Source organism: Pseudophryne corroboree, chromosome 11 (genome assembly GCF_028390025.1).
Source record: "Pseudophryne corroboree isolate aPseCor3 chromosome 11, aPseCor3.hap2, whole genome shotgun sequence".
Classification (NCBI taxonomy): domain Eukaryota; kingdom Metazoa; phylum Chordata; class Amphibia; order Anura; family Myobatrachidae; genus Pseudophryne; species Pseudophryne corroboree.
The window spans coordinates 179,131,212-179,158,565 of NC_086454.1; the positions used below are offsets into that span (position 1 = coordinate 179,131,212).

At 35.0% G+C, this 27,354-nt stretch overlaps 24 non-coding genes across 24 annotated transcripts; all 24 read right to left on the reverse strand.

Annotated features, from left to right (window-relative positions):
* Positions 1-429: 429 nt before the first annotated feature.
* Positions 430-511, reverse strand: TRNAS-UGA (transfer RNA serine (anticodon UGA)). Its single transcript has one exon. It is a non-coding gene; the product is annotated as a tRNA-Ser (tRNA).
* Positions 512-1,591: 1,080 nt separating this feature from the next.
* On the reverse strand, positions 1,592-1,670 carry TRNAS-UGA (transfer RNA serine (anticodon UGA)). Its single transcript has one exon. It is a non-coding gene; the product is annotated as a tRNA-Ser (tRNA).
* A 1,083-nt stretch (positions 1,671-2,753) lies between these two features.
* Positions 2,754-2,835, reverse strand: TRNAS-UGA (transfer RNA serine (anticodon UGA)). The gene has a single exon. It is a non-coding gene; the product is annotated as a tRNA-Ser (tRNA).
* A 1,080-nt stretch (positions 2,836-3,915) lies between these two features.
* Positions 3,916-3,994, reverse strand: TRNAS-UGA (transfer RNA serine (anticodon UGA)). The gene has a single exon. It is a non-coding gene; the product is annotated as a tRNA-Ser (tRNA).
* Positions 3,995-5,077: 1,083 nt separating this feature from the next.
* Positions 5,078-5,159, reverse strand: TRNAS-UGA (transfer RNA serine (anticodon UGA)). Its single transcript has one exon. It is a non-coding gene; the product is annotated as a tRNA-Ser (tRNA).
* Positions 5,160-6,239: 1,080 nt separating this feature from the next.
* On the reverse strand, positions 6,240-6,318 carry TRNAS-UGA (transfer RNA serine (anticodon UGA)). The gene has a single exon. It is a non-coding gene; the product is annotated as a tRNA-Ser (tRNA).
* Positions 6,319-7,401: 1,083 nt separating this feature from the next.
* Positions 7,402-7,483, reverse strand: TRNAS-UGA (transfer RNA serine (anticodon UGA)). Its single transcript has one exon. It is a non-coding gene; the product is annotated as a tRNA-Ser (tRNA).
* Positions 7,484-8,563: 1,080 nt separating this feature from the next.
* TRNAS-UGA (transfer RNA serine (anticodon UGA)) lies at positions 8,564-8,642 on the reverse strand. The gene has a single exon. It is a non-coding gene; the product is annotated as a tRNA-Ser (tRNA).
* Positions 8,643-9,725: 1,083 nt separating this feature from the next.
* On the reverse strand, positions 9,726-9,804 carry TRNAS-UGA (transfer RNA serine (anticodon UGA)). The gene has a single exon. It is a non-coding gene; the product is annotated as a tRNA-Ser (tRNA).
* Positions 9,805-10,887: 1,083 nt separating this feature from the next.
* On the reverse strand, positions 10,888-10,969 carry TRNAS-UGA (transfer RNA serine (anticodon UGA)). The gene has a single exon. It is a non-coding gene; the product is annotated as a tRNA-Ser (tRNA).
* A 1,080-nt stretch (positions 10,970-12,049) lies between these two features.
* TRNAS-UGA (transfer RNA serine (anticodon UGA)) lies at positions 12,050-12,131 on the reverse strand. Its single transcript has one exon. It is a non-coding gene; the product is annotated as a tRNA-Ser (tRNA).
* A 1,080-nt stretch (positions 12,132-13,211) lies between these two features.
* Positions 13,212-13,290, reverse strand: TRNAS-UGA (transfer RNA serine (anticodon UGA)). Its single transcript has one exon. It is a non-coding gene; the product is annotated as a tRNA-Ser (tRNA).
* A 1,083-nt stretch (positions 13,291-14,373) lies between these two features.
* TRNAS-UGA (transfer RNA serine (anticodon UGA)) lies at positions 14,374-14,455 on the reverse strand. Its single transcript has one exon. It is a non-coding gene; the product is annotated as a tRNA-Ser (tRNA).
* A 1,080-nt stretch (positions 14,456-15,535) lies between these two features.
* On the reverse strand, positions 15,536-15,617 carry TRNAS-UGA (transfer RNA serine (anticodon UGA)). Its single transcript has one exon. It is a non-coding gene; the product is annotated as a tRNA-Ser (tRNA).
* A 1,080-nt stretch (positions 15,618-16,697) lies between these two features.
* Positions 16,698-16,779, reverse strand: TRNAS-UGA (transfer RNA serine (anticodon UGA)). Its single transcript has one exon. It is a non-coding gene; the product is annotated as a tRNA-Ser (tRNA).
* Positions 16,780-17,859: 1,080 nt separating this feature from the next.
* On the reverse strand, positions 17,860-17,941 carry TRNAS-UGA (transfer RNA serine (anticodon UGA)). The gene has a single exon. It is a non-coding gene; the product is annotated as a tRNA-Ser (tRNA).
* A 1,080-nt stretch (positions 17,942-19,021) lies between these two features.
* TRNAS-UGA (transfer RNA serine (anticodon UGA)) lies at positions 19,022-19,103 on the reverse strand. The gene has a single exon. It is a non-coding gene; the product is annotated as a tRNA-Ser (tRNA).
* A 1,080-nt stretch (positions 19,104-20,183) lies between these two features.
* On the reverse strand, positions 20,184-20,265 carry TRNAS-UGA (transfer RNA serine (anticodon UGA)). The gene has a single exon. It is a non-coding gene; the product is annotated as a tRNA-Ser (tRNA).
* Positions 20,266-21,345: 1,080 nt separating this feature from the next.
* TRNAS-UGA (transfer RNA serine (anticodon UGA)) lies at positions 21,346-21,427 on the reverse strand. The gene has a single exon. It is a non-coding gene; the product is annotated as a tRNA-Ser (tRNA).
* Positions 21,428-22,507: 1,080 nt separating this feature from the next.
* On the reverse strand, positions 22,508-22,589 carry TRNAS-UGA (transfer RNA serine (anticodon UGA)). The gene has a single exon. It is a non-coding gene; the product is annotated as a tRNA-Ser (tRNA).
* Positions 22,590-23,669: 1,080 nt separating this feature from the next.
* On the reverse strand, positions 23,670-23,751 carry TRNAS-UGA (transfer RNA serine (anticodon UGA)). Its single transcript has one exon. It is a non-coding gene; the product is annotated as a tRNA-Ser (tRNA).
* A 1,080-nt stretch (positions 23,752-24,831) lies between these two features.
* TRNAS-UGA (transfer RNA serine (anticodon UGA)) lies at positions 24,832-24,913 on the reverse strand. Its single transcript has one exon. It is a non-coding gene; the product is annotated as a tRNA-Ser (tRNA).
* Positions 24,914-25,993: 1,080 nt separating this feature from the next.
* Positions 25,994-26,075, reverse strand: TRNAS-UGA (transfer RNA serine (anticodon UGA)). The gene has a single exon. It is a non-coding gene; the product is annotated as a tRNA-Ser (tRNA).
* A 1,080-nt stretch (positions 26,076-27,155) lies between these two features.
* Positions 27,156-27,237, reverse strand: TRNAS-UGA (transfer RNA serine (anticodon UGA)). Its single transcript has one exon. It is a non-coding gene; the product is annotated as a tRNA-Ser (tRNA).
* Positions 27,238-27,354: the final 117 nt, after the last annotated feature.

The following is a 27,354-nucleotide window of genomic DNA, read 5'->3' on the forward strand; positions in this document are numbered from 1 at the left end:
GTTGCCACTGAGAAACATTTATACAAGGTCACAAGCATGTACATAGAATGCAGGAAGACACTGTCTGAGATTATATGGTTTAAAAAGAAGTCCATTGTAAAACAGGATATATATGTAGGTGAGCTAAGCTGAGATTGAGAACTCAATTCTTAAACATAACATGCTTTGATTCTCTTCATCTTGAATGCATTTCGTTTTTAAACCAGCTTGAAAAGCAAATGGATTTTGAGTCCATCACCTTAACCACTCGGCCACAACTACCTTAATGTTGTTTCACTGGCAAGCTGTGTGCAAAATCAATGTTTTCCTATTTTGGTAGCTTTTACAGTAAGTTAAATTTTGGGAAATGTAAAAGCTACTTTAGTTTCATGGAAAATAAAGTTATCAAGGACAAATGAGCTTAGCTTTCTACATGCATAAAAAGCAGTACGTAGCTGGCAGGATTTGAACCTGCGCGGGGAAACCCCAATGGATTTCAAGTCCATCGCCTTAACCTTTTGGCCACAACTACCTGACCTCTATTGGATGGTGCTACTTGGAAATCAAAACATTTTTCCTGTTGGCAGAAATATCTGATACATTTTATTTTAATTTGCTTCAATATTAATATGTAAACTTTGTGAAATATAATAGCTAGTATAGTTTAATGTCAAATATAGGTGTCAAGGACTTTTGATCTTGTACTAAATTAATTAGAAATCAGAGCCTTTAACATCACACCATGCCAACACTAGTGCTCATGAACTGTATTGTACATTTTACGGACATTTTATCAAATAATAATCATTTAAAATATATTAGGTTTTTTATTGGTCTATTCCACAGGTTTTCAAACTTGGTTCTCAGAACCCCACACAGTGCATGTTTTGCAGGTCTCCTCGCAGAACCACAAGTAAATAATTAGCTCTACAAGTGGACTTTTTAAAATGTGTCAGTGAGTAATTAATACACATATGCACCTGCTGGGTTACCTGCAAATCATACACTGTGTGGGGTCCAGAGGACTGAGTTTGAGAACTTATGGTCTATTCCTTAATAAAGTTTGGAATTAGAACAACTGACACTGCACAATTAATAGTTTGTTGATTAACAGACATTATTTCTTACCTTTCATTACATCTCTACAGCTGTAAATCCAAATAGAAAGAATCTGCATGCACAAGTTGCCACTGAGAAACATTTATACAAGGTCACAAGCATGTACATAGAATGCAGGAAGACACTGTCTGAGATTATATGGTTTAAAAAGAAGTCCATTGTAAAACAGGATATATATGTAGGTGAGCTAAGCTGAGATTGAGAACTCAATTCTTAAACATAACATGCTTTGATTCTCTTCATCTTGAAAGCATTTAGTTTTTAAACCAGCTTGAAAAGCAAATGGATTTTGAATCCATCACCTTAACCACTCGGCCACAACTACCTTAATGTTGTTTCACTGACAAGCTGTGTGCAAAATCAATGTTTTCCTTTTTTGGTAGCTTTTACAGTAAGTTAAATTTTGGGAAATGTAAAAACTACTTTAGTTTCATGGAAAATAAAGTTATCAAGGACAAATGAGCTTAGCTTTCTACATGCATAAAAAGCAGTATGTATCTGGCAGGATTTGAACCTGCGCGGGGAAACCCCAATGGATTTCAAGTCCATCGCCTTAACCACTCGGCCACAACTATCTGACCTCAATTGGATGGTGCTACTTGGAAATCAAAACATTTTTCCTGTTGGCAGAAATATCTGATACATTTTATTTTAATTTGCTTCAATATTAATATGTAAACTTTGTGAAATATAATAGCTAGTATAGTTTAATGTCAAATATCGGTGTCAAGGACTTTTGATCTTGTACTAAATTAATTAGAAATCAGAGCCTTTAACATCACACCATGCCAACACTAGTGCTCATGAACTGTATTGTACATTTTACGGACATTTTATCAAATAATAATCATTTAAAATATATTAGGTTTTTTATTGGTCTATTCCACCGGTTTTCAAACTTGGTTCTCAGAACCCCACACAGTGCATGTTTTGCAGGTCTCCTCGCAGAACCACAAGTAAATAATTAGCTCCACAAGTGGACTTTTTAAAATGTGTCAGTGAGTAATTAATACACATATGCACCTGCTGGGTTACCTGCAAATCATACACTGTGTGGGGTCCAGAGGACTGAGTTTGAGAACTTATGGTCTATTCCTTAATAAAGTTTGGAATTAGAACAACTGACACTGCACAATTAATAGTTTGTTGATTAACAGACATTATTTCTTACCTTTCATTACATCTCTACAGCTGTAAATCCAGATAGAAAGAATCTGCATGCACAAGTTGCCACTGAGAAACATTTATACAAGGTCACAAGCATGTACATAGAATGCAGAAAGACACTGTCTGAGATTATATGGTTTAAAAAGAAGTCCATTGTAAAACAGGATATATATGTAGGTGAGCCAAGCTGAGATTGAGAACTCAATTCTTAAACATAACATGCTTTGATTCTCTTCATCTTGAATGCATTTCGTTTTTAAACCAGCTTGAAAAGCAAATGGATTTTGAGTCCATCACCTTAACCACTCGGCCACAACTACCTTAATGTTGTTTCACTGACAAGCTGTGTGCAAAATCAATGTTTTCCTTTTTTGGTAGCTTTTACAGTAAGTTAAATTTTGGGAAATGTAAAAGCTACTTTAGTTTCATGGAAAATAAAGTTATCAAGGACAAATGAGCTTAGCTTTCTACATGCATAAAAAGCAGTACGTAGCTGGCAGGATTTGAACCTGCGCGGGGAAACCCCAATGGATTTCAAGTCCAACGCCTTAACCTTTTGGCCACAACTACCTGACCTCTATTGGATGGTGCTACTTGGAAATCAAAACATTTTTCCTGTTGGCAGAAATATCTGATACATTTTATTTTAATTTGCTTCAATATTAATATGTAAACTTTGTGAAATATAATAGCTAGTATAGTTTAATGTCAAATATAGGTGTCAAGGACTTTTGATCTTGTACTAAATTCATTAGAAATCAGAGCCTTTAACATCACACCATGCCAACACTAGTGCTCATGAACTGTATTGTACATTTTACGGACATTTTATCAAATAATAATCATTTAAAATATATTAGGTTTTTTATTGGTCTATTCCACAGGTTTTCAAACTTGGTTCTCAGAACCCCACACAGTGCATGTTTTGCAGGTCTCCTCGCAGAACCACAAGTAAATAATTAGCTCTACAAGTGGACTTTTTAAAATGTGTCAGTGAGTAATTAATACACATATGCACCTGCTGGGTTACCTGCAAATCATACACTGTGTGGGGTCCAGAGGACTGAGTTTGAGAACTTATGGTCTATTCGTTAATAAAGTTTGGAATTAGAACAACTGACACTGCACAATTAATAGTTTGTTGATTACCAGACATTATTTCTTACCTTTCATTACATCTCTACAGCTGTAAATCCAGATAGAAAGAATCTGCATGCACAAGTTGCCACTGAGAAACATTTATACAAGGTCACAAGCATGTACATAGAATGCAGGAAGACACTGTCTGAGATTATATGGTTTAAAAAGAAGTCCATTGTAAAACAGGATATATATGTAGGTGAGCTAAGCTGAGATTGAGAACTCAATTCTTAAACATAACATGCTTTGATTCTCTTCATCTTGAATGCATTTAGTTTTTAAACCAGCTTGAAAAGCAAATGGATTTTGAATCCATCACCTTAACCACTCGGCCACAACTACCTTAATGTTGTTTCACTGACAAGCTGTGTGCAAAATCAATGTTTTCCTTTTTTGGTAGCTTTTACAGTAAGTTAAATTTTGGGAAATGTAAAAGCTACTTTAGTTTCATGGAAAATAAAGTTATCAAGGACAAATGAGCTTAGCTTTCTACATGCATAAAAAGCAGTATGTATCTGGTAGGATTTGAACCTGCGCGGGGAAACCCCAATGGATTTCAAGTCCATCGCCTTAACCACTCGGCCACAACTATTTGACCTCAATTGGATGGTGCTACTTGGAAATCAAAACATTTTTCCTGTTGGCAGAAATATCTGATACATTTTATTTTAATTTGCTTCAATATTAATATGTAAACTTTGTGAAATATAATAGCTAGTATAGTTTAATGTCAAATATCGGTGTCAAGGACTTTTGATCTTGTACTAAATTAATTAGAAATCAGAGCCTTTAACATCACACCATGCCAACACTAGTGCTCATGAACTGTATTGTACATTTTACGGACATTTTATCAAATAATAATCATTTAAAATATATTAGGTTTTTTATTGGTCTATTCCACCGGTTTTCAAACTTGGTTCTCAGAACCCCACACAGTGCATGTTTTGCAGGTCTCCTCGCAGAACCACAAGTAAATAATTAGCTCCACAAGTGGACTTTTTAAAATGTGTCAGTGAGTAATTAATACACATATGCACCTGCTGGGTTACCTGCAAATCATACACTGTGTGGGGTCCAGAGGACTGAGTTTGAGAACTTATGGTCTATTCCTTAATAAAGTTTGGAATTAGAACAACTGACACTGCACAATTAATAGTTTGTTGATTAACAGACATTATTTCTTACCTTTCATTACATCTCTACAGCTGTAAATCCAGATAGAAAGAATCTGCATGCACAAGTTGCCACTGAGAAACATTTATACAAGGTCACAAGCATGTACATAGAATGCAGAAAGACACTGTCTGAGATTATATGGTTTAAAAAGAAGTCCATTGTAAAACAGGATATATATGTAGGTGAGCCAAGCTGAGATTGAGAACTCAATTCTTAAACATAACATGCTTTGATTCTCTTCATCTTGAATGCATTTCGTTTTTAAACCAGCTTGAAAAGCAAATGGATTTTGAGTCCATCACCTTAACCACTCGGCCACAACTACCTTAATGTTGTTTCACTGACAAGCTGTGTGCAAAATCAATGTTTTCCTTTTTTGGTAGCTTTTACAGTAAGTTAAATTTTGGGAAATGTAAAAGCTACTTTAGTTTCATGGAAAATAAAGTTATCAAGGACAAATGAGCTTAGCTTTCTACATGCATAAAAAGCAGTACGTAGCTGGCAGGATTTGAACCTGCGCGGGGAAACCCCAATGGATTTCAAGTCCATCGCCTTAACCTTTTGGCCACAACTACCTGACCTCTATTGGATGGTGCTACTTGGAAATCAAAACATTTTTCCTGTTGGCAGAAATATCTGATACATTTTATTTTAATTTGCTTCAATATTAATATGTAAACTTTGTGAAATATAATAGCTAGTATAGTTTAATGTCAAATATAGGTGTCAAGGACTTTTGATCTTGTACTAAATTAATTAGAAATCAGAGCCTTTAACATAACACCATGCCAACACTAGTGCTCATGAACTGTATTGTACATTTTACGGACATTTTATCAAATAATAATCATTTAAAATATATTAGGTTTTTTATTGGTCTATTCCACAGGTTTTCAAACTTGGTTCTCAGAACCCCACACAGTGCATGTTTTGCAGGTCTCCTCGCAGAACCACAAGTAAATAATTAGCTCTACAAGTGGACTTTTTAAAATGTGTCAGTGAGTAATTAATACACATATGAACCTGCTGGGTTACCTGCAAATCATACACTGTGTGGGGTCCAGAGGACTGAGTTTGAGAACTTATGGTCTATTCCTTAATAAAGTTTGGAATTAGAACAACTGACACTGCACAATTAATAGTTTGTTGATTAACAGACATTATTTCTTACCTTTCATTACATCTCTACAGCTGTAAATCCAGATAGAAAGAATCTGCATGCACAAGTTGCCACTGAGAAACATTTATACAAGGTCACAAGCATGTACATAGAATGCAGGAAGACACTGTCTGAGATTATATGGTTTAAAAAGAAGTCCATTGTAAAACAGGATATATATGTAGGTGAGCTAAGCTGAGATTGAGAACTCAATTCTTAAACATAACATGCTTTGATTCTCTTCATCTTGAATGCATTTAGTTTTTAAACCAGCTTGAAAAGCAAATGGATTTTGAATCCATCACCTTAACCACTCGGCCACAACTACCTTAATGTTGTTTCACTGACAAGCTGTGTGCAAAATCAATGTTTTCCTTTTTTGGTAGCTTTTACAGTAAGTTAAATTTTGGGAAATGTAAAAGCTACTTTAGTTTCATGGAAAATAAAGTTATCAAGGACAAATGAGCTTAGCTTTCTACATGCATAAAAAGCAGTATGTATCTGGCAGGATTTGAACCTGCGCGGGGAAACCCAAATGGATTTCAAGTCCATCGCCTTAACCACTTGGCCACAACTATCTGACCTCAATTGGATGGTGCTACTTGGAAATCAAAACATTTTTCCTGTTGGCAGAAATATCTGATACATTTTATTTTAATTTGCTTCAATATTAATATGTAAACTTTGTGAAATATAATAGCTAGTATAGTTTAATGTCAAATATAGGTGTCAAGCACTTTTGATCTTGTACTAAATTAATTAGAAATCAGAGCCTTTAACATCACACCATGCCAACACTAGTGCTCATGAACTGTATTGTACATTTTACGGACATTTTATCAAATATTAATCATTTAAAATATATTAGGTTTTTTATTGGTCTATTCCACCGGTTTTCAAACTTGGTTCTCAGAACCCCACACAGTGCATGTTTTGCAGGTCTCCTCGCAGAAGCACAAGTAAATAATTAGCTCCACAAGTGGACTTTTTAAAATGTGTCAGTGAGTAATTAATACACATATGCACCTGCTGGGTTACCAGCAAATCATACACTGTGTGGGGTCCAGAGGACTGAGTTTGAGAACTTATGGTCTATTCCTTAATAAAGTTTGGAATTAGAACAACTGACACTGCACAATTAATAGTTTGTTGATTAACAGACATTATTTCTTACCTTTCATTACATCTCTACAGCTGTAAATCCAGATAGAAAGAATCTGCATGCACAAGTTGCCACTGAGAAACATTTATACAAGGTCACAAGCATGTACATAGAATGCAGAAAGACACTGTCTGAGATTATATGGTTTAAAAAGAAGTCCATTGTAAAACAGGATATATATGTAGGTGAGCTAAGCTGAGATTGAGAACTCAATTCTTAAACATAACATGCTTTGATTCTCTTCATCTTGAATGCATTTCGTTTTTAAACCAGCTTAAAAAGCAAATGGATTTTGAGTCCGTCACCTTAACCACTCGGCCACAACTACCTTAATGTTGTTTCACTGACAAGCTGTGTGCAAAATCAATGTTTTCCTTTTTTGGTAGCTTTTACAGTAAGTTAAATTTTGGGAAATGTAAAAGCTACTTTAGTTTCATGGAAAATAAAGTTATCAAGGACAAATGAGCTTAGCTTTCTACATGCATAAAAAGCAGTACGTAGCTGGCAGGATTTGAACCTGCGCGGGGAAACCCCAATGGATTTCAAGTCCATCGCCTTAACCTTTTGGCCACAACTACCTGACCTCAATTGGATGGTGCTACTTGGAAATCAAAACATTTTTCCTGTTGGCAGAAATATCTGATACATTTTATTTTAATTTGCTTCAATATTAATATGTAAACTTTGTGAAATATAATAGCTAGTATAGTTTAATGTCAAATATAGGTGTCAAGGACTTTTGATCTTGTACTAAATTAATTAGAAATCAGAGCCTTTAACATCACACCATGCCAACACTAGTGCTCATGAACTGTATTGTACATTTTACGGACATTTTATCAAATAATAATCATTTAAAATATATTAGGTTTTTTATTGGTCTATTCCACAGGTTTTCAAACTAGGTTCTCAGAACCCCACACAGTGCATGTTTTGCAGGTCTCCTCGCAGAACCACAAGTAAATAATTAGCTCTACAAGGGGACTTTTTAAAATGTGTCAGTGAGTAATTAATACACATATGCACCTGCTGGGTTACCTGCAAATCATACACTGTGTGGGTTCCAGAGGACTGAGTTTGAGAACTTATGGTCTATTCCTTAATAAAGTTTGGAATTAGAACAACTGACACTGCACAATTAACAGTTTGTTGATTAACAGACATTATTTCTTACCTTTCATTACATCTCTACAGCTGTAAATCCAGATAGAAAGAATCTGCATGCACAAGTTGCCACTGAGAAACATTTATACAAGATCACAAGCATGTACATAGAATGCAGAAAGACACTGTTTGAGATTATATGGTTTAAAAAGAAGTCCATTGTAAAACAGGATATATATGTAGGTGAGCTAAGCTGAGATTGAGAACTCAATTCTTAAACATAACATGCTTTGATTCTCTTCATCTTGAATGCATTTAGTTTTTAAACCAGCTTGAATAGCAAATGGATTTTGAATCCATCACCTTAACCACTCGGCCACAACTACCTTAATGTTGTTTCACTGACAAGCTGTGTGCAAAATCAATGTTTTCCTTTTTTGGTAGCTTTTACAGTAAGTTAAATTTTGGGAAATGTAAAAGCTACTTTAGTTTCATGGAAAATAAAGTTATCAAGGACAAATGAGCTTAGCTTTCTACATGCATAAAAAGCAGTATGTATCTGGTAGGATTTGAACCTGCGCGGGGAAACCCCAATGGATTTCAAGTCCATCGCCTTAACCACTCGGCCACAACTATTTGACCTCAATTGGATGGTGCTACTTGGAAATCAAAAAATTTTTCCTGTTGGCAGAAATATCTGATACATTTTATTTTAATTTGCTTCAATATTAATATGTAAACTTTGTGAAATATAATAGCTAGTATAGTTTAATGTCAAATATCGGTGTCAAGGACTTTTGATCTTGTACTAAATTAATTAGAAATCAGAGCCTTTAACATCACACCATGCCAACACTAGTGCTCATGAACTGTATTGTACATTTTACGGACATTTTATCAAATAATAATCATTTAAAATATATTAGGTTTTTTATTGGTCTATTCCACCGGTTTTCAAACTTGGTTCTCAGAACCCCACACAGTGCATGTTTTGCAGGTCTCCTCGCAGAACCACAAGTAAATAATTAGCTCCACAAGTGGACTTTTTAAAATGTGTCAGTGAGTAATTAATACACATATGCACCTGCTGGGTTACCTGCAAATCATACACTGTGTGGGGTCCAGAGGACTGAGTTTGAGAACTTATGGTCTATTCCTTAATAAAGTTTGGAATTAGAACAACTGACACTGCACAATTAATAGTTTGTTGATTAACAGACATTATTTCTTACCTTTCATTACATCTCTACAGCTGTAAATCCAGATAGAAAGAATCTGCATGCACAAGTTGCCACTGAGAAACATTTATACAAGGTCAAAAGCATGTACATAGAATGCAGGAAGACACTGTCTGAGATTATATGGTTTAAAAAGAAGTCCATTGTAAAACAGGATATATATGTAGGTGAGCCAAGCTGAGATTGAGAACTCAATTCTTAAACATAACATGCTTTGATTCTCTTCATCTTGAATGCATTTAGTTTTTAAACCAGCTTGAAAAGCAAATGGATTTTGAATCCATCACCTTAACCACTCGGCCACAACTACCTTAATGTTGTTTCACTGACAAGCTGTGTGCAAAATCAATGTTTTCCTTTTTTGGTAGCTTTTACAGTAAGTTAAATTTTGGGAAATGTAAAAGCTACTTTAGTTTCATGGAAAATAAAGTTATCAAGGACAAATGAGCTTAGCTTTCTACATGCATAAAAAGCAGTATGTATCTGGCAGGATTTGAACCTGCGCGGGGAAACCCAAATGGATTTCAAGTCCATCGCCTTAACCACTTGGCCACAACTATCTGACCTCAATTGGATGGTGCTACTTGGAAATCAAAACATTTTTCCTGTTGGCAGAAATATCTGATACCTTTTATTTTAATTTGCTTCAATATTAATATGTAAACTTTGTGAAATATAATAGCTAGTATAGTTTAATGTCAAATATAGGTGTCAAGCACTTTTGATCTTGTACTAAATTAATTAGAAATCAGAGCCTTTAACATCACACCATGCCAACACTAGTGCTCATGAACTGTATTGTACATTTTACGGACATTTTATCAAATATTAATCATTTAAAATATATTAGGTTTTTTATTGGTCTATTCCACCGGTTTTCAAACTTGGTTCTCAGAACCCCACACAGTGCATGTTTTGCAGGTCTCCTCGCAGAAGCACAAGTAAATAATTAGCTCCACAAGTGGACTTTTTAAAATGTGTCAGTGAGTAATTAATACACATATGCACCTGCTGGGTTACCAGCAAATCATACACTGTGTGGGGTCCAGAGGACTGAGTTTGAGAACTTATGGTCTATTCCTTAATAAAGTTTGGAATTAGAACAACTGACACTGCACAATTAATAGTTTGTTGATTAACAGACATTATTTCTTACCTTTCATTACATCTCTACAGCTGTAAATCCAGATAGAAAGAATCTGCATGCACAAGTTGCCACTGAGAAACATTTATACAAGGTCACAAGCATGTACATAGAATGCAGAAAGACACTGTCTGAGATTATATGGTTTAAAAAGAAGTCCATTGTAAAACAGGATATATATGTAGGTGAGCTAAGCTGAGATTGAGAACTCAATTCTTAAACATAACATGCTTTGATTCTCTTCATCTTGAATGCATTTCGTTTTTAAACCAGCTTGAAAAGCAAATGGATTTTGAGTCCGTCACCTTAACCACTCGGCCACAACTACCTTAATGTTGTTTCACTGACAAGCTGTGTGCAAAATCAATGTTTTCCTTTTTTGGTAGCTTTTACAGTAAGTTAAATTTTGGGAAATGTAAAAGCTACTTTAGTTTCATGGAAAATAAAGTTATCAAGGACAAATGAGCTTAGCTTTCTACATGCATAAAAAGCAGTACGTAGCTGGCAGGATTTGAACCTGCGCGGGGAAACCCCAATGGATTTCAAGTCCATCGCCTTAACCACTCGGCCACAACTACCTGACCTCAATTGGATGGTGCTACTTGGAAATCCAAACATTTTTCCTGGTGGCAGAAATATCTGATACATTTTATTTTAATTTGCTTCAATATTAATATGTAAACTTTGTGAAATATAATAGCTAGTATAGTTTAATGTCAAATATAGGTGTCAAGGACTTTTGATCTTGTACTAAATTAATTAGAAATCAGAGCCTTTAACATCACACCATGCCAACACTAGTGCTCATGAACTGTATTGTACATTTTACGGACATTTTATCAAATAATAATCATTTAAAATATATTAGGTTTTTTATTGGTCTATTCCACAGGTTTTAAAACTTGGTTCTCAGAACCCCACACAGTGCATGTTTTGCAGGTCTCCTCGCAGAACCACAAGTAAATAATTAGCTCCACAAGTGGACTTTTTAAAATGTGTCAGTGAGTAATTAATACACATATGCACCTGCTGGGTTACCTGCAAATCATACACTGTGTGGGGTCCAGAGGACTGAGTTTGAGAACTTATGGTCTATTCCTTAATAAAGTTTGGAATTAGAACAACTGACACTGCACAATTAATAGTTTGTTGATTACCAGACATTATTTCTTACCTTTCATTACATCTCTACAGCTGTAAATCCAGATAGAAAGAATCTGCATGCACAAGTTGCCACTGAGAAACATTTATACAAGGTCACAAGCATGTACATAGAATGCAGGAAGACACTGTCTGAGATTATATGGTTTAAAAAGAAGTCCATTGTAAAACAGGATATAAATGTAGGTGAGCTAAGCTGAGATTGAGAACTCAATTCTTAAACATAACATGCTTTGATTCTCTTCATCTTGAATGCATTTCGTTTTTAAACCAGCTTGAAAAGCAAATGGATTTTGAGTCCATCACCTTAACCACTAGGCCACAACTACCTTAATGTTGTTTCACTGGCAAGCTGTGTGCAAAATCAGTGTTTTCCTTTTTTGGTAGCTTTTACAGTAAGTTAAATTTTGGGAAATGTAAAAGCTACTTTAGTTTCATGGAAAATAAAGTTATCAAGGACAAATGAGCTTAGCTTTCTACATGCATAAAAAGCAGTACGTAGCTGGCAGGATTTGAACCTGCGCGGGGAAACCCCAATGGATTTCAAGTCCATCGCCTTAACCTTTTGGCCACAACTACCTGACCTCAATTGGATGGTGCTACTTGGAAATCAAAACATTTTTCCTGTTGGCAGAAATATCTGATACATTTTATTTTAATTTGCTTCAATATTAATATGTAAACTTTGTGAAATATAATAGCTAGTATAGTTTAATGTCAAATATAGGTGTCAAGGACTTTTGATCTTGTACTAAATTAATTAGAAATCAGAGCCTTTAACATCACACCATGCAAACACTAGTGCTCATGAACTGTATTGTACATTTTACGGACATTTTATCAAATAATAATCATTTAAAATATATTAGGTTTTTTATTGGTCTATTCCACAGGTTTTCAAACTAGGTTCTCAGAACCCCACACAGTGCATGTTTTGCAGGTCTCCTCGCAGAACCACAAGTAAATAATTAGCTCTACAAGGGGACTTTTTAAAATGTGTCAGTGAGTAATTAATACACATATGCACCTGCTGGGTTACCTGCAAATCATACACTGTGTGGGTTCCAGAGGACTGAGTTTGAGAACTTATGGTCTATTCCTTAATAAAGTTTGGAATTAGAACAACTGACACTGCACAATTAACAGTTTGTTGATTAACAGACATTATTTCTTACCTTTCATTACATCTCTACAGCTGTAAATCCAGATAGAAAGAATCTGCATGCACAAGTTGCCACTGAGAAACATTTATACAAGATCACAAGCATGTACATAGAATGCAGAAAGACACTGTCTGAGATTATATGGTTTAAAAAGAAGTCCATTGTAAAACAGGATATATATGTAGGTGAGCTAAGCTGAGATTGAGAACTCAATTCTTAAACATAACATGCTTTGATTCTCTTCATCTTGAATGCATTTAGTTTTTAAACCAGCTTGAAAAGCAAATGGATTTTGAATCCATCACCTTAACCACTCGGCCACAACTACCTTAATGTTGTTTCACTGACAAGCTGTGTGCAAAATCAATGTTTTCCTTTTTTGGTAGCTTTTACAGTAAGTTAAATTTTGGGAAATGTAAAAGCTACTTTAGTTTCATGGAAAATAAAGTTATCAAGGACAAATGAGCTTAGCTTTCTACATGCATAAAAAGCAGTATGCATCTGGCAGGATTTGAACCTGCGCGGGGAAACCCAAATGGATTTCAAGTCCATCGCCTTAACCACTCGGCCACAACTATCTGACCTCAATTGTATGGTGCTACTTGGAAATCAAAACATTTTTCCTGTTGGCAGAAATATCTGATACATTTTATTTTAATTTGCTTCAATATTAATATGTAAACTTTGTGAAATATAATAGCTAGTATAGTTTAATGTCAAATATAGGTGTCAAGGACTTTTGATCTTGTACTAAATTAATTAGAAATCAGAGCCTTTAACATCACACCATGCCAACACTAGTGCTCATGAACTGTATTGTACATTTTACGGACATTTTATCAAATATTAATCATTTAAAATATATTAGGTTTTTTATTGGTCTATTCCACCGGTTTTCAAACTTGGTTCTCAGAACCCCACACAGTGCATGTTTTGCAGGTCTCCTCGCAGAAGCACAAGTAAATAATTAGCTCCACAAGTGGACTTTTTAAAATGTGTCAGTGAGTAATTAATACACATATGCACCTGCTGGGTTACCAGCAAATCATACACTGTGTGGGGTCCAGAGGACTGAGTTTGAGAACTTATGGTCTATTCCTTAATAAAGTTTGGAATTAGAACAACTGACACTGCACAATTAATAGTTTGTTGATTAACAGACATTATTTCTTACCTTTCATTACATCTCTACAGCTGTAAATCCAGATAGAAAGAATCTGCATGCACAAGTTGCCACTGAGAAACATTTATACAAGGTCACAAGCATGTACATAGAATGCAGAAAGACACTGTCTGAGATTATATGGTTTAAAAAGAAGTCCATTGTAAAACAGGATATATATGTAGGTGAGCTAAGCTGAGATTGAGAACTCAATTCTTAAACATAACATGCTTTGATTCTCTTCATCTTGAATGCATTTCGTTTTTAAACCAGCTTGAAAAGCAAATGGATTTTGAGTCCGTCACCTTAACCACTCGGCCACAACTACCTTAATGTTGTTTCACTGACAAGCTGTGTGCAAAATCAATGTTTTCCTTTTTTGGTAGCTTTTACAGTAAGTTAAATTTTGGGAAATGTAAAAGCTACTTTAGTTTCATGGAAAATAAAGTTATCAAGGACAAATGAGCTTAGCTTTCTACATGCATAAAAAGCAGTACGTAGCTGGCAGGATTTGAACCTGCGCGGGGAAACCCCAATGGATTTCAAGTCCATCGCCTTAACCACTCGGCCACAACTACCTGACCTCAATTGGATGGTGCTACTTGGAAATCCAAAAATTTTTCCTGGTGGCAGAAATATCTGATACATTTTATTTTAATTTGCTTCAATATTAATATGTAAACTTTGTGAAATATAATAGCTAGTATAGTTTAATGTCAAATATAGGTGTCAAGGACTTTTGATCTTGTACTAAATTAATTAGAAATCAGAGCCTTTAACATCACACCATGCCAACACTAGTGCTCATGAACTGTATTGTACATTTTACGGACATTTTATCAAATAATAATCATTTAAAATATATTAGGTTTTTTATTGGTCTATTTCACAGGTTTTCAAACTTGGTTCTCAGAACCCCACACAGTGCATGTTTTGCAGGTCTCCTCGCAGAACCACAAGTAAATAATTAGCTCCACAAGTGGACTTTTTAAAATGTGTCAGTGAGTAATTAATACACATATGCACCTGCTGGGTTACCTGCAAATCATACACTGTGTGGGGTCCAGAGGACTGAGTTTGAGAACTTATGGTCTATTCCTTAATAAAGTTTGGAATTAGAACAACTGACACTGCACAATTAATAGTTTGTTGATTAACAGACATTATTTCTTACCTTTCATTACATCTCTACAGCTGTAAATCCAGATAGAAAGAATCTGCATGCACAAGTTGCCACTGAGAAACATTTATACAAGGTCACAAGCATGTACATAGAATGCAGGAAGACACTGTCTGAGATTATATGGTTTAAAAAGAAGTCCATTGTAAAACAGGATATATATGTAGGTGAGCTAAGCTGAGATTGAGAACTCAATTCTTAAACATAACATGCTTTGATTCTCTTCATCTTGAATGCATTTCGTTTTTAAACCAGCTTGAAAAGCAAATGGATTTTGAGTCCATCACCTTAACCACTCGGCCACAACTACCTTAATGTTGTTTCACTGGCAAGCTGTGTGCAAAATCAATGTTTTCCTTTTTTGGTAGCTTTTACAGTAAGTTAAATTTTGGGAAATGTAAAAGCTACTTTAGTTTCATGGAAAATAAAAAAATAAAGGACAAATGAGCTTAGCTTTCTACATGCATAAAAAGCAGTACGTAGCTGGCAAGATTTGAACCTGCGCGGGGAAACCCCAATGGATTTCAAGTCCATCGCCTTAACCTTTTGGCCACAACTACCTGACCTCAATTGGATGGTGCTACTTGGAAATCAAAACATTTTTCCTGTTGGCAGAAATATCTGATACATTTTATTTTAATTTGCTTCAATATTAATATGTAAATTTTGTGAAATATAATAGCTAGTATAGTTTAATGTCAAATATAGGTGTCAAGGACTTTTGATCTTGTACTAAATTAATTAGAAATCAGAGCCTTTAACATCACACCATGCCAACACTAGTGCTCATGAACTGTATTGTACATTTTACGGACATTTTATCAAATAATAATCATTTAAAATATATTAGGTTTTTTATTGGTCTATTCCACAGGTTCTCAAACTTGGTTCTCAGAACCCCACACAGTGCATGTTTTGCAGGTCTCCTCGCAGAACCACAAGTAAATAATTAGCTCCACAAGTGGACTTTTTAAAATGTGTCAGTGAGTAATTAATACACATATGCACCTGCTGGGTTACCTGCAAATCATACACTGTGTGGGGTCCAGAGGACTGAGTTTGAGAACTTATGGTCTATTCCTTAATAAAGTTTGGAATTAGAACAACTGACACTGCACAATTAATAGTTTGTTGATTAACAGACATTATTTCTTACCTTTCATTACATCTCTACAGCTGTAAATCCAGATAGAAAGAATCTGCATTCACAAGTTGCCACTGAGAAACATTTATACAAGGTCACAAGCATGTACATAGAATGCAGGAAGACACTGTCTGAGATTATATGGTTTAAAAAGAAGTCCATTGTAAAACAGGATATATATGTAGGTGAGATAAGCTGAGATTGAGAACTCAATTCTTAAACATAACATGCTTTGATTCTCTTCATCTTTAATGCATTTCGTTTTTAAACCAGCTTGAAAAGCAAATGGATTTTGAGTCCATCACCTTAACCACTCGGCAACAACTACCTTAATGTTGTTTCACTGACAAGCTGTGTGCAAAATCAATGTTTTCCTTTTTTGGTAGCTTTTACAGTAAGTTAAACTTTGGGAAATGTAAAAGCTACTTTAGTTTCATGGAAAATAAAGTTATCAAGGACAAATGAGCTTAGCTTTCTACATGCATAAAAAGCAGTACATAGCTGGCAGGATTTGAACCTGCGCAGGGAAACCCCAATAGATTTCAAGTCCATCGCCTTAACCACTCAGCCACAACTACCTGACCTCAATTGGATGGTGCTACTTGGCAATCAAAACATTTTTCCTGTTGGCAGAAATATCTGATACATTTTATTTTAATTTGCTTCAATATTAATATGTAAACTTTGTGAAATATAATAGCTAGTATAGTTTAATGTTAAATATAGGTGTCAAGGACTTTTTATCTTGTACTAAATTAATTAGAAATCAGAGCCTTTAACATCACACCATGCCAACACTAGTGCTCATGAACTGTATTGTACATTTTACGGACATTTTATCAAATAATAATCATTTAAAATATATTAGGTTTTTTCTTGGTCTATTCCACAGGTTTTCAAACTTGGTTCTCAGAACCCCACACAGTGCATGTTTTGCAGGTCTCCTCGCAGAACCACAAGTAAATAATTAGCTCCACAAGTGGACTTTTTAAAATGTGTCAGTGAGTAATTAATACACATATGCACCTGCTGGGTTACCTGCAAATCATACACTGTGTGGGGTCCAGAGGACTGAGTTTGAGAACTTATGGTCTATTCCTTAATAAAGTTTGGAATTAGAACAACTGACACTGCACAATTAATAGTTTGTTGATTAACAGACATTATTTCTTACCTTTCATTACATCTCTACAGATGTAAATCCAGATAGAAAGAATCTGCATGCACAAGTTACCACTGAGAAACATTTATACAAGGTCACAAGCATGTACATAGAATGCAGGAAGACACTGTCTGAGATTATATGGTTTAAAAAGAAGTCCATTGTAAAACAGGATATATATGTAGGTGAGCTAAGCTGAGATTGAGAACTCAATTCTTAAACATAACATGCTTTGATTCTCTTCATCTTGAATGCATTTCGTTTTTAAACCAGCTTGAAAAGCAAATGGATTTTGAGTCCATCACCTTAACCACTCGGCCACAACTACCTTAATGTTGTTTCACTGACAAGCTGTGTGCAAAATCAATGTTTTTCTTTTTTGGTAGCTTTTACAGTAAGTTTAATTTTGGGAAATGTAAAAGCTACTTTAGTTTCATGGAAAATAAAGTTATCAAGGACAAATGAGCTTAGCTTTCTACATGCATAAAAAGCAGTACGTAGCTGGCAGGATTTGAACCTGCGCGGGGAAAACCCAATGGATTTCAAGTCCATCGCCTTAATCACTCGGCCACAACTACCTGACCTCAATTGGATGGTGCTACTTGGAAATCAAAACATTTTTCCTGTTGGCAGAAATATCTGATACATTTTATTTTAATTTGCTTCAATATTAATATGTAAACTTTGTGAAATATAATAGCTAGTATAGTTTAATGTCAAATATAGGTGTCAAGGACTTTTGATCTTGTACTAAATTAATTAGAAATCAGAGCCTTTAACATCACACCATGCCAACACTAGTGCTCATGAACTGTATTGTACATTTTACGGACATTTTATCAAATAATAATCATTTAAAATATATTAGGTTTTTTATTGGTCTATTCCACAGGTTCTCAAACTTGGTTCTCAGAACCCCACACAGTGCATGTTTTGCAGGTCTCCTCGCAGAACCACAAGTAAATAATTAGCTCCACAAGTGGACTTTTTAAAATGTGTCAGTGAGTAATTAATACACATATGCACCTGCTGGGTTACCTGCAAATCATACACTGTGTGGGGTCCAGAGGACTGAGTTTGAGAACTTATGGTCTATTCCTTAATAAAGTTTGGAATTAGAACAACTGACACTGCACAATTAATAGTTTGTTGATTACCAGACATTATTTCTTACCTTTCATTACATCTCTACAGCTGTAAATCCAGATAGAAAGAATCTGCATGCACAAGTTGCCACTGAGAAACATTTATACAAGGTCACAAGCATGTACATAGAATGCAGGAAGACACTGTCTGAGATTATATGGTTTAAAAAGAAGTCCATTGTAAAACAGGATATATATGTAGGTGAGCTAAGCTGAGATTGAGAACTCAATTCTTAAACATAACATGCTTTGATTCTCTTCATCTTGAATGCATTTCGTTTTTAAACCAGCTTGAAAAGCAAATGGATTTTGAGTCCATCACCTTAACCACTCGGCCACAACTACCTTAATGTTGTTTCACTGACAAGCTGTGTGCAAAATCAATGTTTTCCTTTTTTGGTAGCTTTTACAGTAAGTTAAATTTTGGGAAATGTAAAAGCTACTTTAGTTTCATGGAAAATAAAGTTATCAAGGACAAATGAGCTTAGCTTTCTACATGCATAAAAAGCAGTACGTAGCTGGCAGGATTTGAACCTGCGCGGGGAAACCCCAATGGATTTCAAGTCCATCGCCTTAACCACTCGGCCACAACTACCTGACCTCAATTGGATGGTGCTACTTGGAAATCAAAACATTTTTCCTGTTGGCAGAAATATCTGATACATTTTATTTTAATTTGCTTCAATATTAATATGTAAACTTTGTGAAATATAATAGCTAGTATAGTTTAATGTCAAATATAGGTGTCAAGGACTTTTGATCTTGTACTAAATTAATTAGAAATCAGAGCCTTTAACATCACACCATGCCAACACTAGTGCTCATGAACTGTATTGTACATTTTACGGACATTTTATCAAATAATAATCATTTAAAATATATTAGGTTTTTTATTGGTCTATTCCACAGGCTTTCAAACTTGGTTCTCAGAACCCCACACAGTGCATGTTTTGCAGGTCTCCTCGCAGAACCACAAGTAAATAATTAGCTCCACAAGTGGACTTTTTAAAATGTGTCAGTGAGTAATTAATACACATATGCACCTGCTGGGTTACCTGCAAATCATACACTGTGTGGGGTCCAGAGGACTGAGTTTGAGAACTTATGGTCTATTCCTTAATAAAGTTTGGAATTAGAACAACTGACACTGCACAATTAATAGTTTGTTGATTACCAGACATTATTTCTTACCTTTCATTACATCTCTACAGCTGTAAATCCAGATAGAAAGAATCTGCATGCACAAGTTGCCACTGAGAAACATTTATACAAGGTCACAAGCATGTACATAGAATGCAGGAAGACACTGTCTGAGATTATATGGTTTAAAAAGAAGTCCATTGTAAAACAGGATATATATGTAGGTGAGCTAAGCTGAGATTGAGAACTCAATTCTTAAACATAACATGCTTTGATTCTCTTCATCTTGAATGCATTTCGTTTTTAAACCAGCTTGAAAAGCAAATGGATTTTGAGTCCATCACCTTAACCACTCGGCCACAACTACCTTAATGTTGTTTCACTGACAAGCTGTGTGCAAAATCAATGTTTTCCTTTTTTGGTAGCTTTTACAGTAAGTTAAATTTTGGGAAATGTAAAAGCTACTTTAGTTTCATGGAAAATAAAGTTATCAAGGACAAATGAGCTTAGCTTTCTACATGCATAAAAAGCAGTACGTAGCTGGCAGGATTTGAACCTGCGCGGGGAAACCCCAATGGATTTCAAGTCCATCGCCTTAACCACTCGGCCACAACTACCTGACCTCAATTGGATGGTGCTACTTGGAAATCAAAACATTTTTCCTGTTGGCAGAAATATCTGATACATTTTATTTTAATTTGCTTCAATATTAATATGTAAACTTTGTGAAATATAATAGCTAGTATAGTTTAATGTCAAATATAGGTGTCAAGGACTTTTGATCTTGTACTAAATTAATTAGAAATCAGAGCCTTTAACATCACACCATGCCAACACTAGTGCTCATGAACTGTATTGTACATTTTACGGACATTTTATCAAATAATAATCATTTAAAATATATTAGGTTTTTTATTGGTCTTTTTCACAGGTTTTCAAACTTGGTTCTCAGAACCCCACACAGTGCATGTTTTGCAGGTCTCCTCGCAGAACCACAAGTAAATAATTAGCTCCACAAGTGGACTTTTTAAAATGTGTCAGTGAGTAATTAATACACATATGCACCTGCTGGGTTACCTGCAAATCATACACTGTGTGGGGTCCAGAGGACTGAGTTTGAGAACTTATGGTCTATTCCTTAATAAAGTTTGGAATTAGAACAACTGACACTGCACAATTAATAGTTTGTTGATTAACAGACATTATTTCTTACCTTTCATTACATCTCTACAGCTGTAAATCCAGATAGAAAGAATCTGCATGCACAAGTTGCCACTGAGAAACATTTATACAAGGTCACAAGCATGTACATAGAATGCAGGAAGACACTGTCTGAGATTATATGGTTTAAAAAGAAGTCCATTGTAAAACAGGATATATATGTAGGTGAGCTAAGCTGAGATTGAGAACTCAATTCTTAAACATAACATGCTTTGATTCTCTTCATCTTGAATGCATTTCGTTTTTAAACCAGCTTGAAAAGCAAATGGATTTTGAGTCCATCACCTTAACCACTCGGCCACAACTACCTTAATGTTGTTTCACTGGCAAGCTGTGTGCAAAATCAATGTTTTCCTTTTTTGGTAGCTTTTACAGTAAGTTAAATTTTGGGAAATGTAAAAGCTACTTTAGTTTCATGGAAAATAAAAAAATAAAGGACAAATGAGCTTAGCTTTCTACATGCATAAAAAGCAGTACGTAGCTGGCAAGATTTGAACCTGCGCGGGGAAACCCCAATGGATTTCAAGTCCATCGCCTTAACCTTTTGGCCACAACTACCTGACCTCAATTGGATGGTGCTACTTGGAAATCAAAACATTTTTCCTGTTGGCAGAAATATCTGATACATTTTATTTTAATTTGCTTCAATATTAATATGTAAATTTTGTGAAATATAATAGCTAGTATAGTTTAATGTCAAATATAGGTGTCAAGGACTTTTGATCTTGTACTAAATTAATTAGAAATCAGAGCCTTTAACATCACACCATGCCAACACTAGTGCTCATGAACTGTATTGTACATTTTACGGACATTTTATCAAATAATAATCATTTAAAATATATTAGGTTTTTTATTGGTCTATTCCACAGGTTTTCAAACTTGGTTCTCAGAACCCCACACAGTGCATGTTTTGCAGGTCTCCTCGCAGAACCACAAGTAAATAATTAGCTCCACAAGTGGACTTTTTAAAATGTGTCAGTGAGTAATTAATACACATATGCACCTGCTGGGTTACCTGCAAATCATACACTGTGTGGGGTCCAGAGGACTGAGTTTGAGAACTTATGGTCTATTCCTTAATAAAGTTTGGAATTAGAACAACTGACACTGCACAATTAATAGTTTGTTGATTAACAGACATTATTTCTTACCTTTCATTACATCTCTACAGATGTAAATCCAGATAGAAAGAATCTGCATGCACAAGTTACCACTGAGAAACATTTATACAAGGTCACAAGCATGTACATAGAATGCAGGAAGACACTGTCTGAGATTATATGGTTTAAAAAGAAGTCCATTGTAAAACAGGATATATATGTAGGTGAGCTAAGCTGAGATTGAGAACTCAATTCTTAAACATAACATGCTTTGATTCTCTTCATCTTGAATGCATTTCGTTTTTAAACCAGCTTGAAAAGCAAATGGATTTTGAGTCCATCACCTTAACCACTCGGCCACAACTACCTTAATGTTGTTTCACTGACAAGCTGTGTGCAAAATCAATGTTTTTCTTTTTTGGTAGCTTTTACAGTAAGTTTAATTTTGGGAAATGTAAAAGCTACTTTAGTTTCATGGAAAATAAAGTTATCAAGGACAAATGAGCTTAGCTTTCTACATGCATAAAAAGCAGTACGTAGCTGGCAGGATTTGAACCTGCGCGGGGAAAACCCAATGGATTTCAAGTCCATCGCCTTAATCACTCGGCCACAACTACCTGACCTCAATTGGATGGTGCTACTTGGAAATCAAAACATTTTTCCTGTTGGCAGAAATATCTGATACATTTTATTTTAATTTGCTTCAATATTAATATGTAAACTTTGTGAAATATAATAGCTAGTATAGTTTAATGTCAAATATAGGTGTCAAGGACTTTTGATCTTGTACTAAATTAATTAGAAATCAGAGCCTTTAACATCACACCATGCCAACACTAGTGCTCATGAACTGTATTGTACATTTTACGGACATTTTATCAAATAATAATCATTTAAAATATATTAGGTTTTTTATTGGTCTATTCCACAGGTTCTCAAACTTGGTTCTCAGAACCCCACACAGTGCATGTTTTGCAGGTCTCCTCGCAGAACCACAAGTAAATAATTAGCTCCACAAGTGGACTTTTTAAAATGTGTCAGTGAGTAATTAATACACATATGCACCTGCTGGGTTACCTGCAAATCATACACTGTGTGGGGTCCAGAGGACTGAGTTTGAGAACTTATGGTCTATTCCTTAATAAAGTTTGGAATTAGAACAACTGACACTGCACAATTAATAGTTTGTTGATTACCAGACATTATTTCTTACCTTTCATTACATCTCTACAGCTGTAAATCCAGATAGAAAGAATCTGCATGCACAAGTTGCCACTGAGAAACATTTATACAAGGTCACAAGCATGTACATAGAATGCAGGAAGACACTGTCTGAGATTATATGGTTTAAAAAGAAGTCCATTGTAAAACAGGATATATATGTAGGTGAGCTAAGCTGAGATTGAGAACTCAATTCTTAAACATAACATGCTTTGATTCTCTTCATCTTGAATGCATTTCGTTTTTAAACCAGCTTGAAAAGCAAATGGATTTTGAGTCCATCACCTTAACCACTCGGCCACAACTACCTTAATGTTGTTTCACTGACAAGCTGTGTGCAAAATCAATGTTTTCCTTTTTTGGTAGCTTTTACAGTAAGTTAAATTTTGGGAAATGTAAAAGCTACTTTAGTTTCATGGAAAATAAAGTTATCAAGGACAAATGAGCTTAGCTTTCTACATGCATAAAAAGCAGTACGTAGCTGGCAGGATTTGAACCTGCGCGGGGAAACCCCAATGGATTTCAAGTCCATCGCCTTAACCACTCGGCCACAACTACCTGACCTCAATTGGATGGTGCTACTTGGAAATCAAAACATTTTTCCTGTTGGCAGAAATATCTGATACATTTTATTTTAATTTGCTTCAATATTAATATGTAAACTTTGTGAAATATAATAGCTAGTATAGTTTAATGTCAAATATAGGTGTCAAGGACTTTTGATCTTGTACTAAATTAATTAGAAATCAGAGCCTTTAACATCACACCATGCCAACACTAGTGCTCATGAACTGTATTGTACATTTTACGGACATTTTATCAAATAATAATCATTTAAAATATATTAGGTTTTTTATTGGTCTATTCCACAGGCTTTCAAACTTGGTTCTCAGAACCCCACACAGTGCATGTTTTGCAGGTCTCCTCGCAGAACCACAAGTAAATAATTAGCTCCACAAGTGGACTTTTTAAAATGTGTCAGTGAGTAATTAATACACATATGCACCTGCTGGGTTACCTGCAAATCATACACTGTGTGGGGTCCAGAGGACTGAGTTTGAGAACTTATGGTCTATTCCTTAATAAAGTTTGGAATTAGAACAACTGACACTGCACAATTAATAGTTTGTTGATTACCAGACATTATTTCTTACCTTTCATTACATCTCTACAGCTGTAAATCCAGATAGAAAGAATCTGCATGCACAAGTTGCCACTGAGAAACATTTATACAAGGTCACAAGCATGTACATAGAATGCAGGAAGACACTGTCTGAGATTATATGGTTTAAAAAGAAGTCCATTGTAAAACAGGATATATATGTAGGTGAGCTAAGCTGAGATTGAGAACTCAATTCTTAAACATAACATGCTTTGATTCTCTTCATCTTGAATGCATTTCGTTTTTAAACCAGCTTGAAAAGCAAATGGATTTTGAGTCCATCACCTTAACCACTCGGCCACAACTACCTTAATGTTGTTTCACTGACAAGCTGTGTGCAAAATCAATGTTTTCCTTTTTTGGTAGCTTTTACAGTAAGTTACATTTTGGGAAATGTAAAAGCTACTTTAGTTTCATGGAAAATAAAGTTATCAAGGACAAATGAGCTTAGCTTTCTACATGCATAAAAAGCAGTACGTAGCTGGCAGGATTTGAACCTGCGCGGGGAAACCCCAATGGATTTCAAGTCCATCGCCTTAACCACTCGGCCACAACTACCTGACCTCAATTGGATGGTGCTACTTGGAAATCAAAACATTTTTCCTGTTGGCAGAAATATCTGATACATTTTATTTTAATTTGCTTCAATATTAATATGTAAACTTTGTGAAATATAATAGCTAGTATAGTTTAATGTCAAATATAGGTGTCAAGGACTTTTGATCTTGTACTAAATTAATTAGAAATCAGAGCCTTTAACATCACACCATGCCAACACTAGTGCTCATGAACTGTATTGTACATTTTACGGACATTTTATCAAATAATAATCATTTAAAATATATTAGGTTTTTTATTGGTCTTTTTCACAGGTTTTCAAACTTGGTTCTCAGAACCCCACACAGTGCATGTTTTGCAGGTCTCCTCGCAGAACCACAAGTAAATAATTAGCTCCACAAGTGGACTTTTTAAAATGTGTCAGTGAGTAATTAATACACATATGCACCTGCTGGGTTACCTGCAAATCATACACTGTGTGGGGTCCAGAGGACTGAGTTTGAGAACTTATGGTCTATTCCTTAATAAAGTTTGGAATTAGAACAACTGACACTGCACAATTAATAGTTTGTTGATTAACAGACATTATTTCTTACCTTTCATTACATCTCTACAGCTGTAAATCCAGATAGAAAGAATCTGCATGCACAAGTTGCCACTGAGAAACATTTATACAAGGTCACAAGCATGTACATAGAATGCAGGAAGACACTGTCTGAGATTATATGGTTTAAAAAGAAGTCCATTGTAAAACAGGATATATATGTAGGTGAGCTAAGCTGAGATTGAGAACTCAATTCTTAAACATAACATGCTTTGATTCTCTTCATCTTGAATGCATTTCGTTTTTAAACCAGCTTGAAAAGCAAATGGATTTTGAGTCCATCACCTTAACCACTCGGCCACAACTACCTTAATGTTGTTTCACTGGCAAGCTGTGTGCAAAATCAATGTTTTCCTTTTTTGGTAGCTTTTACAGTAAGTTAAATTTTGGGAAATGTAAAAGCTACTTTAGTTTCATGGAAAATAAAAAAATAAAGGACAAATGAGCTTAGCTTTCTACATGCATAAAAAGCAGTACGTAGCTGGCAAGATTTGAACCTGCGCGGGGAAACCCCAATGGATTTCAAGTCCATCGCCTTAACCTTTTGGCCACAACTACCTGACCTCAATTGGATGGTGCTACTTGGAAATCAAAACATTTTTCCTGTTGGCAGAAATATCTGATACATTTTATTTTAATTTGCTTCAATATTAATATGTAAATTTTGTGAAATATAATAGCTAGTATAGTTTAATGTCAAATATAGGTGTCAAGGACTTTTGATCTTGTACTAAATTAATTAGAAATCAGAGCCTTTAACATCACACCATGCCAACACTAGTGCTCATGAACTGTATTGTACATTTTACGGACATTTTATCAAATAATAATCATTTAAAATATATTAGGTTTTTTATTGGTCTATTCCACAGGTTCTCAAACTTGGTTCTCAGAACCCCACACAGTGCATGTTTTGCAGGTCTCCTCGCAGAACCACAAGTAAATAATTAGCTCCACAAGTGGACTTTTTAAAATGTGTCAGTGAGTAATTAATACACATATGCACCTGCTGGGTTACCTGCAAATCATACACTGTGTGGGGTCCAGAGGACTGAGTTTGAGAACTTATGGTCTATTCCTTAATAAAGTTTGGAATTAGAACAACTGACACTGCACAATTAATAGTTTGTTGATTAACAGACATTATTTCTTACCTTTCATTACATCTCTACAGCTGTAAATCCAGATAGAAAGAATCTGCATTCACAAGTTGCCACTGAGAAACATTTATACAAGGTCACAAGCATGTACATAGAATGCAGGAAGACACTGTCTGAGATTATATGGTTTAAAAAGAAGTCCATTGTAAAACAGGATATATATGTAGGTGAGATAAGCTGAGATTGAGAACTCAATTCTTAAACATAACATGCTTTGATTCTCTTCATCTTTAATGCATTTCGTTTTTAAACCAGCTTGAAAAGCAAATGGATTTTGAGTCCATCACCTTAACCACTCGGCAACAACTACCTTAATGTTGTTTCACTGACAAGCTGTGTGCAAAATCAATGTTTTCCTTTTTTGGTAGCTTTTACAGTAAGTTAAACTTTGGGAAATGTAAAAGCTACTTTAGTTTCATGGAAAATAAAGTTATCAAGGACAAATGAGCTTAGCTTTCTACATGCATAAAAAGCAGTACATAGCTGGCAGGATTTGAACCTGCGCAGGGAAACCCCAATAGATTTCAAGTCCATCGCCTTAACCACTCAGCCACAACTACCTGACCTCAATTGGATGGTGCTACTTGGCAATCAAAACATTTTTCCTGTTGGCAGAAATATCTGATACATTTTATTTTAATTTGCTTCAATATTAATATGTAAACTTTGTGAAATAT